The sequence below is a fragment of the Lytechinus pictus genome, chromosome 2, assembly GCF_037042905.1.
Source record: "Lytechinus pictus isolate F3 Inbred chromosome 2, Lp3.0, whole genome shotgun sequence".
Classification (NCBI taxonomy): domain Eukaryota; kingdom Metazoa; phylum Echinodermata; class Echinoidea; order Temnopleuroida; family Toxopneustidae; genus Lytechinus; species Lytechinus pictus.
The window spans coordinates 5,479,282-5,489,477 of NC_087246.1; positions in this window are offsets into that span (position 1 = coordinate 5,479,282).

Here is a 10,196-nt window from a genome sequence, read left to right on the forward strand (position 1 = left end):
CCGTTGTACTTCTATGTAGAGAATGTAAGCAAACGTGTAAATCGATAAGAGAAGGGTGCTGCATATTTCCCCCGTCCAGCGTTTTGCAGCTCTATCTCAACTAGAAGAGCATTTCTGACAGGCCTTACTACCTGTTCCCAACTCTCACACTCTTCTCCGTTGTACTTCTCTGTAGAGAATGTAAGCAAACGTGTAAATCGATAAGAGAAGGGTGCTGCATATTCCCCCCCCCCCCTCCCCATCCAGCGTTTTGCAGCTCTATCTCAACTAGAAGAGCATTTCTGACAGGCCTTACTACCTGTTCCCAACTCTCACACTCTTCTCCGTTGTACTTCTATGTAGAGAATGTAAGCAAACGTGTAAATCGATAAGAGAAGGGTGCTGCATATTCCCCCCCCCCCCCATCCAGCGTTTTGCAGCTCTATCTCAACTAGAAGAGCATTTCTGACAGGCCTTACTACCTGTTCCCAACTCTCACACTCTTCTCCGTTGTACTTCTATGTAGAGAATGTAAGCAAACGTGTAAATCGATAAGAGAAGGGTGCTGCATATTCCTCCCCATCCAGCATTTTGCAGCTCTATCTCCACTAGCAGAGTGTTTCTAATGGGCCTCACAACTTGCTCCCAGCTTTTGCTTTCTTCTTCGTTGTACTTCTCTGCTGTACTTCTCTGCAGCGAATGTATTCAAAGGTGTAAATCAAAATTTAAACAATTATTGATTGCTGCAATAATTGGAAAGGAGAAAATGATACCAAGGATATAGAAACATGTATATCTGCTAAGACACTTGATTGTAACATATTAATTGACAGTTAGGTTTGCAAAGCCAGAATAGAGTCTTTAGGCATTCTGAGCCATAAGGCGCATAACCTGCTTGAAATCCTCCCTAATACCAGAGATCAGCCGACCGACATCCTCTAATAGATAGGGGTGTTGGTCGGTGTGTTGGGTATAAATAACATATTTAATGCATCTTTCTTGAGCAAGAACCAAGCAGTGGGGACATGTGCCAGGTTGAAGCAAAGCACCAGCCCTGAAACCCCGATATAGGCATTCCTGACCTGAACGCAACCATCCACATGTTGAGGTCTTAGAAGTCACCTGAAAATTTGTGCAGCATTTAAAGCTTATTTTCTTGTTAAGTGAGCCCTCCCCCCCAAAAAAAATAATAATAATAATGTGTATGTAGTCATTTGACATCACCAGGTTCATATATAACTCATACCAGTGAAGAGTCATTCTTCACTAATGAAGGTCCAATGAAATATAATCAGCTTGATTATTGCAAAATGGGACAATTGAAATTGGACAATTATGTATCTCTTGTGAGATCTAGGTATGCTTTTATGTATTATGTTCCAGTCATTTTATGTGAAGATGTGAGATGTTATAGAGTTTTGAGGATTCTTTCTGCAATGGTTCTTAGATTGTCCTCAAATTTGCCATTCTTTTGATAAGTCAATCTCTTGTTATCAATGTATTACTTCACTCTGGAAATTATATGTAATTCATGGTGTACAGGTAGTTGCCACCGAAGTTCCTTACAGAAAGGCTTAATATCTCTGCCATGCACTGTTGCCACTTTTTCCTCTATTCTTGAGCAAGTCCGTAGTCTGGAACCCCAACCAGCTTTCACCTGAAAAGTAGAATATCTTCAGGAAAGGTCATCACTCTACTAATATGATGCAGTCTGCCATGTTTATTCCCAACCAGCAATGCCTTATCATTTGATAATCCTGCAGAAACGTTGACAGGGACCATGGAAAAATCTACAAGGGCTTATGGGTATGTTTACCTTCTGATGATTTGAGAGAATGACATCCTACAAGCAAATTCTCCCAAGTGATATATATGGTTTGGTACTTGAACAGTAATGTTACTAAATACGACCCATTACAAACTTCTTGTGTTTATTTTGCATAGCATTCCATGCTGCATGCTTTACTATACTGCCCCTTGGTATGGAAAGTATTGGCAGACATGAAACTGTGTCCCTTCTCAAGGTACTTTAGGATGATTTCTTGAGGACCAACTTCTCTATTAACTTGTGCTGTCATGGCTGTGTATAATGTCCAGGTTTTGTTTTGGCCCAGATTATCCGTGTAAAATGTGAACTTCATTCTGACACAGAAGTTCACATTTATGATGTACTTGATAAAGGTACTGGCGACTTCCTCACCATTGCGGCCCAACATCGCTTCAGTCCAAAGTACTCTAATGATGGGATCTTTTGTATTCTTCTTTCCACCTAGTGGAGCGAAAGTCATGTGAAATCGTACTAGCCTACGTGTGAAGAGACATGACTTTACTCCTGTCATATATCGAAGCATAATGGTCGTATGGATATCCATGCTGTAGATGCTTCACCAATGTCTTTCTGTCTGTTTTTGTCAAATTTCATACCATGATCTGGCAATGCCTGCACGCTCTTTATCTTTTGCCCATTCTGCACATAATGCGTATGTCACGTCATCCCCATTGTGGCCCTTGTTTTCAACTTGACGTTCATATTTCATACAAGTCTCGCACACATCTTCCCCAAGTTTGGCAAAACTTACATCATTTCCCTGATCATTTTTCTATAAGTTTTGTTCCCACAGATCTTTGGGTGTTTGAGTGTAAAATTTTTTAACATGTCAGCTCGGAAGGCAAGTATTTTCGGAGAGGGGTATGTTCTCTGCGATAATGACTTAAAGCTGGTTGAAAGGATTTGATGTGGGATCCTATTAACTCCTTAACCATATTGGTTAGTTTATGAGCGGGATTATGATGGCCTCGTCTCATTTGGTGACAGGATTTTATCATTCTTGTAGCCAAGTGTGTGCAAGAAAAACACCTTGCAAACAAAGGCATCATTCCCATCATCTCTTGGAAGTTCATAATAGTGAGACATCTTCCTTCTGTTGCCATTATTTCCTCTCTTATTCATCCTTGATTGCTCCTGTGTTTTGATTTTTGAAAAGATCCAGGCTCTTCTTGCAGAATACTCCTGGTCCCAGAACTGTTTGTGAATGTTTACTTGTCTTTCTTCGGCTCTTTTGCTTAAACAGTTCTTGCTGCAGTCACATGGTAGAAAAAGTAGGTATTTGGCATTATCATGTTCTATTCTCTCCTTTGGTGTTCCTATTGGTTTATCTTTTGTCTCAGGCGGGTCTTAAATTTCTTTATACCTTTTCCGCAGAATCTTCATGTACTTGATGATGGAGTCCATACTTATAAGTATTTGGTACGAAACGTAACCCCTAACAATTATTCCTATCCGCAGACCTCAACACATAATGTTGGTAGTAGGAATGTTAAGGATGTTTTCTGGATGTTGGTGCTAAAAGCATACTCTTTGTCATACAGTCTCTTTATACATCCAAAGGTCTTCACTTTGTCACATCACAGCTCCTGGAAAACACAGTACACTTCTGAATCGTCATTAAGTCTCTTTATACATCCAAAGGGCTTCACTTTGTCACATCACAGCTGGTAGACTTCTGATGGGAAGGTATCTCTGATCATTCTCACGGCGCATGATGGAAGGGGGACCCGGACTGCTCATCCCAGGAAACCCCAGCACCAGCGGGCAAGTTGGCGGTAAGCCACATGACGGTTCTTCCTGCAAGTAGAGTGAAAAAAAAAAGTCATCTCAACAGAGTGAATGAATAAGGCTACCTTAAATAAAAACTAAATAAACAGCTGCGTAGTTTTGATAAATGGAAACTACGTAAACATTAGGGGAGGTTATTTATTCAACTGAATTTTTTTTTGTAGTTCTTAAATCAATCAAATCAATCAAGTACCCATAATCCTTTCCAATTTCCCTAAAAAAAAGTAATCGTGCCCTAAAATAAACAAAACAAACTAGTTGATATATTTCATTTCCTTTACTGCTCTGATTCACATTTTAGCATATTTCATGAACATATACATACTCATTCTTGCGCATCATTGCGACCTCCTCCATACTGCTGCCGGTAATGGTAATAGGCCGTCTCCAGCTAGCACCCAGGGGTTGAGACAAACCCCCTCAAAGCCTGGATGGTTTGTGATGCAATCCAGATCGTCGCCATTGAAAGAATCCATCTTCTGAACTACCTCTGGGATTTCTTTGCAGCAAACACACTCCCGGACAATGGGCATTGGAGCAAAGTCCCCACTGCATGATCACCTATAAATATAATACAAGAAAATTAAGAGACAGTTGCAAACAAATTCATTGCTTTTCTCTTCTCTTTCTTTCTTCTCTTTTCTTTTTTAATTACCATATTTGGATTTAAAGTCCAGGAAGAGAATCTCAATATTAAATTCAGGGCTTTAATGGACGCTAGAAACCTTAGAGATGATTTTTTGCTGCAATAACAATTGTGTGCATGAACATGTGGACACTCTCTGATCTTGACGCAAATCACCTTCTACCGGCACAGCCATCAGCTGCGGAGCCCATTGTTCACCGGGTCCGAATCGTCCTGCAAACGGCAAAGTAAGTTGAACGCTAGCCGAATTTATGGCCAAGCTTATACAGCCTTCGCTCTGACATGGGCTGTCCGGGAAAGAAGGCGGCGAGTTGCGGTCAATTTTTTCGAAATTATTCCGATGTTAAATGAGCAGAGAATTCCGTGGCAAACAAAAAGTAAGTTAATATAAGTATTGGAAAGCATGAAAGTTCAGAATTGACGTACCAGAAATTGTTATCAAGTCTTTCTTGACGTAGGTTGTCGACTACAACTTCTTCCACCTCCTCATCTGATCCTTCCTCCGGCTCGAATCTGTATGGTGCAATCCCCTCAATTTCATCATCAGAACTGCTACCTGAATCTGATGAGTCTGTATACGAGTACTCAGACCCTGAATCAACGTCTGAAGAATCTGATGATGGCATGATAGCTCAAAAATACCAAAAAAATGGAAGTAATTGGAAGAAATATTAGTCCAAAAAAAATTGAGTAGCAAGCGAGCGTGTACGAAATAAAGCTGAATAGTGTACCCGGAAAAGTCAGGCAAACACAAGCGATCGTTCTTCAGGTGACATCACAATGATTGACAGCTCGATTTGCAGATTTTTCTCAAAAATAAAGTGGGCGTTCCCGTTGAAGTTCATTTTCAAGGAATTAATCGAAACCTGTAAGCCATGTGAGGAAAACGACAGATTCGTGTTTTACACGAAAAACTACATTAGGAAAATCCTTCTAAAATAAATGATTTCTGTGTCATGGAACCTTTAAAGGACAAGTCCACCCTAAAAAAAGTTGATTTTGATAAAAAGAGAAAAATCTAACAAGCATAACGCTGAAAATTACACTTACTATGGCACCAAGAAAGTAGAATACTCGCACTTTCATCCAATAAAGATCGCATCATATTCTCTTTGGGGGGGGGACAATTCACCTCATCTGATTATTTAATGTCTATAAAAATTATTTTAAAAGGCATCTGAAATGTTGTGATTATGCACAGAAGAGGGGAATGTTTAAAGGGGAATCCAACCCAAATAAAAACTTGTTTTTATAAGGAAAAGAAAAATCAGACAAGTTGATTGGTGAAAGTTTGAACAATATTGGACAAACAACAAGAAAGTTATGAATTTTTAAAAGTTGTAAATATTGGTAATCACTATAACCATGGATACTTCAAATTGGCCGCATATGGGATGTCATAGTGATGTAAGGCAAGGACTACTCTTCCATGTACTCCAATACATATTATGGCTAAAATGTCATTTTCCCCCAAAGTTTTATTTTAAATTATATTTTTCTTTCATGAGGACATAAAACAATATACTACCTGGGTTATATTTAGATTACTGCCCCAGGGGAATGGGTACTTAGGAGAAAACCACAAATCCCTGATAATAATGTACATGGCCTATGGGAAAGTTGTCCTTGCCCCTTGTCATAATTTACTTACACAGTTGCCAATTTGAAATCTACATAGTATTAGTGATCTCAATTTTAAAGCAGCTATAACTTTCTTATTGCTTGTCCAATTTCTTTCAAACTTTCACCGTTCTGTTTATTTTTTTTTCTTCTTCCCAACACAACATTTTATGGCCAAGGCTGGATTCCCCTTTAAAAATCATTTTCATGGTCTAAAATAAATCCTTTTCATAGTCTAAAAAACAGTGCCCTATACAATTCTACAAGGTTAGCATTAAAGATTATCGAGATGTTATACAGCGCATCTGTGTCAAAATAGCACTGAAGAAAATTTAAAGGACAAGCAATGTGTATTGGTCAAATAAATGAAATGTTTCTTGTTTTGCCTGCATAGCAGAGCGAGACGAAGGCACCATTTTTCTGCTGCTAATTTTCAGCAGCAGCGCCGCGGCGGAAGATGGAATCTTTTAATTTGTATAGGATACCAATACATTTAGATACTTAATGAGTGACTTTTTGTACATGGGTGTCCCTTTGCATATTATAATTGATATATACACCAAGAAAATTAGCACTTTTTACTATATTAATTGGAATTTTGTCAATTTAAAGTAAATAAATCATTTAACGAATTAGTAATGAAGCTGGTCTTGCATCCAGAGAGCCGAAAAGTGCCCGATATGCCTTTAGGTTATTAGCAGAAATTATAGACCTAGAAGATGTTCTTTATGCCCTTGTTTTTAAAGTCTGTTTTCTTATTGTTGTAGATGATTTCATTCACTCTTAAAAATTCAACCATGTCCTCATCTTCCTCCTCTGTAAGCATCACATGCAACCTCTCTTTCTTCAACTTCTTGGGTGGCTGTTTCAATGCTTCATTCTCTGCTTTCTCCTTCATCTTCTTCTTCACCTCCTTGTCCTACATGTAGGTACTAAAATTTGTGCTACTTCTTCATTCTCTACCTTGACAACATCCACCTCCTCCTCAATAGTTTCGCCTCTCGATCTCTCTGATGATCTTTTTGAGGGAGCAATTTTTCAGCGAACTTTCCAGTGAATCGGCTGTGTCCCTTTTATAGTGGCGATATTTGCGTAAATAGTCTGGAAACTCCCCCTCTGTTTTTTTTTTTTTTCATGGGGGGCACATCTGCCCCAGCACAAGCACACAGTTTTGTGGGTTTTTTTTGTAAATGTGTACACAAAAGTGAAAATAATCATCAATTTCTGAGTTTATGCATGTTCATGATATTGTAGAATCTACACCTTCCCCCATTTTTATCTCAGTTCCCCAGTTTCATAATCGTTCCGTGGCCTCTAACATTTTCAGCCAAAGTAAAACTATAATGTTAGCCACATCCATTTCATTACGGTATATCTTTACATTTGCATACATTGTTCAACTGTCTAACCACTTAAAGGAAACTTCTAAACCGACCAGCTGACGATAAAAAAAGACAAAGCAGAGAACATCAGAATTTCGGCTCTCCGAAAATACTTCATTCTACGATAATGAACATTACTTCAAGAAAAAACAGGAATTTACGAGGAAAATAAAGTTGACTAAGTTACGCTAATCTGGTTCAAAAGCGAAAAAAGGTCAGTAATATGAGAGTTACGTGTAAATTTCTCTTCAAATGCCATCGTTTCTCTACACGGGAACCCCTTCGATCTGTGTACAAAGTCCTGTGTTCTATTTCCTGCGCGTATTCAGTGCATATATACACTACTGCGTTTGCTGCGCATCGGAAAACATTGTGACGTCATAATTAGCCTGCTCTCTGAGCACTGACAGGATTGAGTGTTGTAGGATGATGGCTTAATTTAAGACAAGCATAGAGAACGTAGAGAGAGAGAGAGCGGTGAAGGTCTGGGACCACATTGGTATTTCTTGTAGGATATTCATATTGTTTGGAACATACCTTGTGAATATTTCTACAATATTTACTTGCAAACTTGTGCTACGCATTGAAGCCGCCCTCGTTGACGTTATATATCAAGTCTGCTCTCATTTCCAGGCTGTACTTTTTGATGGTAGCTTCCAGCTTCTTGAAGTAGCTGTTTACCACTTCCTCCTGGGAGCTCTTTGCCCTCGACATCGAAAGCGCGGCTGGCCTCACTAGCCTGATCCTTGGCCAGCTCCTTATGAACCCTCTGAACCGGTTGTTGGTGAGGAAGTGCCTGATGCACGGGCGCTCATTAAATCTGTCTAGTTTTCTTGCCAAATTTGAAGCAAGGGAGATTACCTACGTGAAAATAAAACAAGAGAATAAAATATTGTTATTATGATTTATTTCAATAAAAACTTAAATATATATACATGTATATAAAAAAGTTGTATGTATCATTGACATTGAGCTGTTTCATAAAAAAATACATTATGAAATTGTTATATTCAAATTGGCTCATATTTTATTTTCATACTTGCCGCGTTAAAAGTCTATTGAATTGAATTGAATTGAATTTATTAACAAACTTCATTCATATGGCATGAATATTTTGTTTTAAAATATATACAATGATAACAAACAAAAACATTCATAACTGTATGTCGTATAAATCAGTAATACATCAATACATAGATTTCCAATTATTATAAAGATATACATCTATATACAAAGAGAAATGATGAATTGAAATTTAACATAAAGAATGTTAGGGTTACCAGAGTATCAAGCCTACTTACTTGAGGACAGGAGAGCCCGTATCCTTTATCTGCCAGGTGAAGAATGTGGTCCACCAACTTCTGCTCCTCTTCTCTTTTCAAGAGGGGTATGTCTCCTTTGCCAACACGCTTGTACTTCGTCATGAAATCGTGCAGCGAAGATTTAGGAAGACTGCACTTTATAGCAGCTTTTCTCACCGATTCTCCATCATTAACCAGCCTGGTGGCAGCATCATACTTTTCTGAACGTTGCAAGAAACGTTGAGGATTCTTCATGTGAGAAAAGGAGAGTAAAATTTGATTAAATAAAGAATAATAAAAATACATATCGAACTCACATTTGTTTATCTGTCATTATATATATTGACCCCCAGCTCCTGCGCCGGTCACAGACACACTAAAATTAGCACAGTCAGCACTACTACTCTCAAACTTAATTATCACCACCATCATCATCACCCCTGCCACCACCATTATAATAATCATCATCATCACCACCCTTATCATTATCATCATCATCATTGAAGAACAATTTATATATAAAAATTATTATTTAACAAATAATAAAATTTGAATTTTAATAATTATTATTATAATCATTTATAATCAAAATTCAAATTTTATTTTGTTAAATAATAATTCCTATCTATAAGTTGTTCTTCAAAACGACATTTTGTAACATCGCTCATCGAAACTACATCATAACAAAGCGGTTCAAGGGTCAAGCCTATTGTATTTGTGGTGTTTACAAATGGATACACGAGATTGGTCTGGTAAAGAAACCTCTCATTTTTCATATTTTTTTCAACTTAGAGATTTTTCACACCTTCATACGCATTAGGCGTATGATGGTTTATAGCTAAATAAAATCAAGCAATATAAATCGATTTCTAATTCTAAAGATGGGTTTCCTTGGGAAATTCGTCCGTGTTAACAAGTCTCGCTTGATGTAAAAATATATGTAAAAATATTTTTTTAAATAATTTCACCTAAGTTGGACAGATTTCTGTGGTTTTGATTCATTCAACTTTTAATATGCAGATTTACTTGTATCTTTGAAAATGATTAATTGCATTGTGTGCTACAAATGTTTGTAAGATAAAGAGGCAATTCAGATTTGCAATTTGATTTGAAACTTGAATAAACAAAATAAACGAAAGTAAAAGTGACCAGCAAAGAAATGGAAGCTTTTAAGATATTTATTCTTCAATCTTTAATAAGGGGAAAGTGGATTGGGTAATCTTTTGGAATTGCCACATGTGCCATAATTAAAACTGTATTTTGAAAGCTGATAAATATGTTTAGTACACATCTGTATATAAACATGTTCTACCACATGTACAAATGTATTGACAAAAAAATGATCTAAGCTGCATGTACATGTATATTGTCCATCCGTGGAGCGCTTGAGAAAATATTTTTGCTAATTCAAGCACAGAGGCAATAGAGGAATAACATGATTTTTTTATTACTGATACAATAATTATATTGTGGTCTGTTGAATTAAATATATGTGTTAGGGAATGTTTTATATTTTGTGATGAAAACTATTCAAATAATGGTGAAAATGGACTTGAATTTCCTGTTGAAATTAAAAACATGAAAAAAAAAATTATTTTGTGATTTGTAGTCTCTCTTTTTTTTATTAGATTTCCTTCCATTATCTGCCTTTT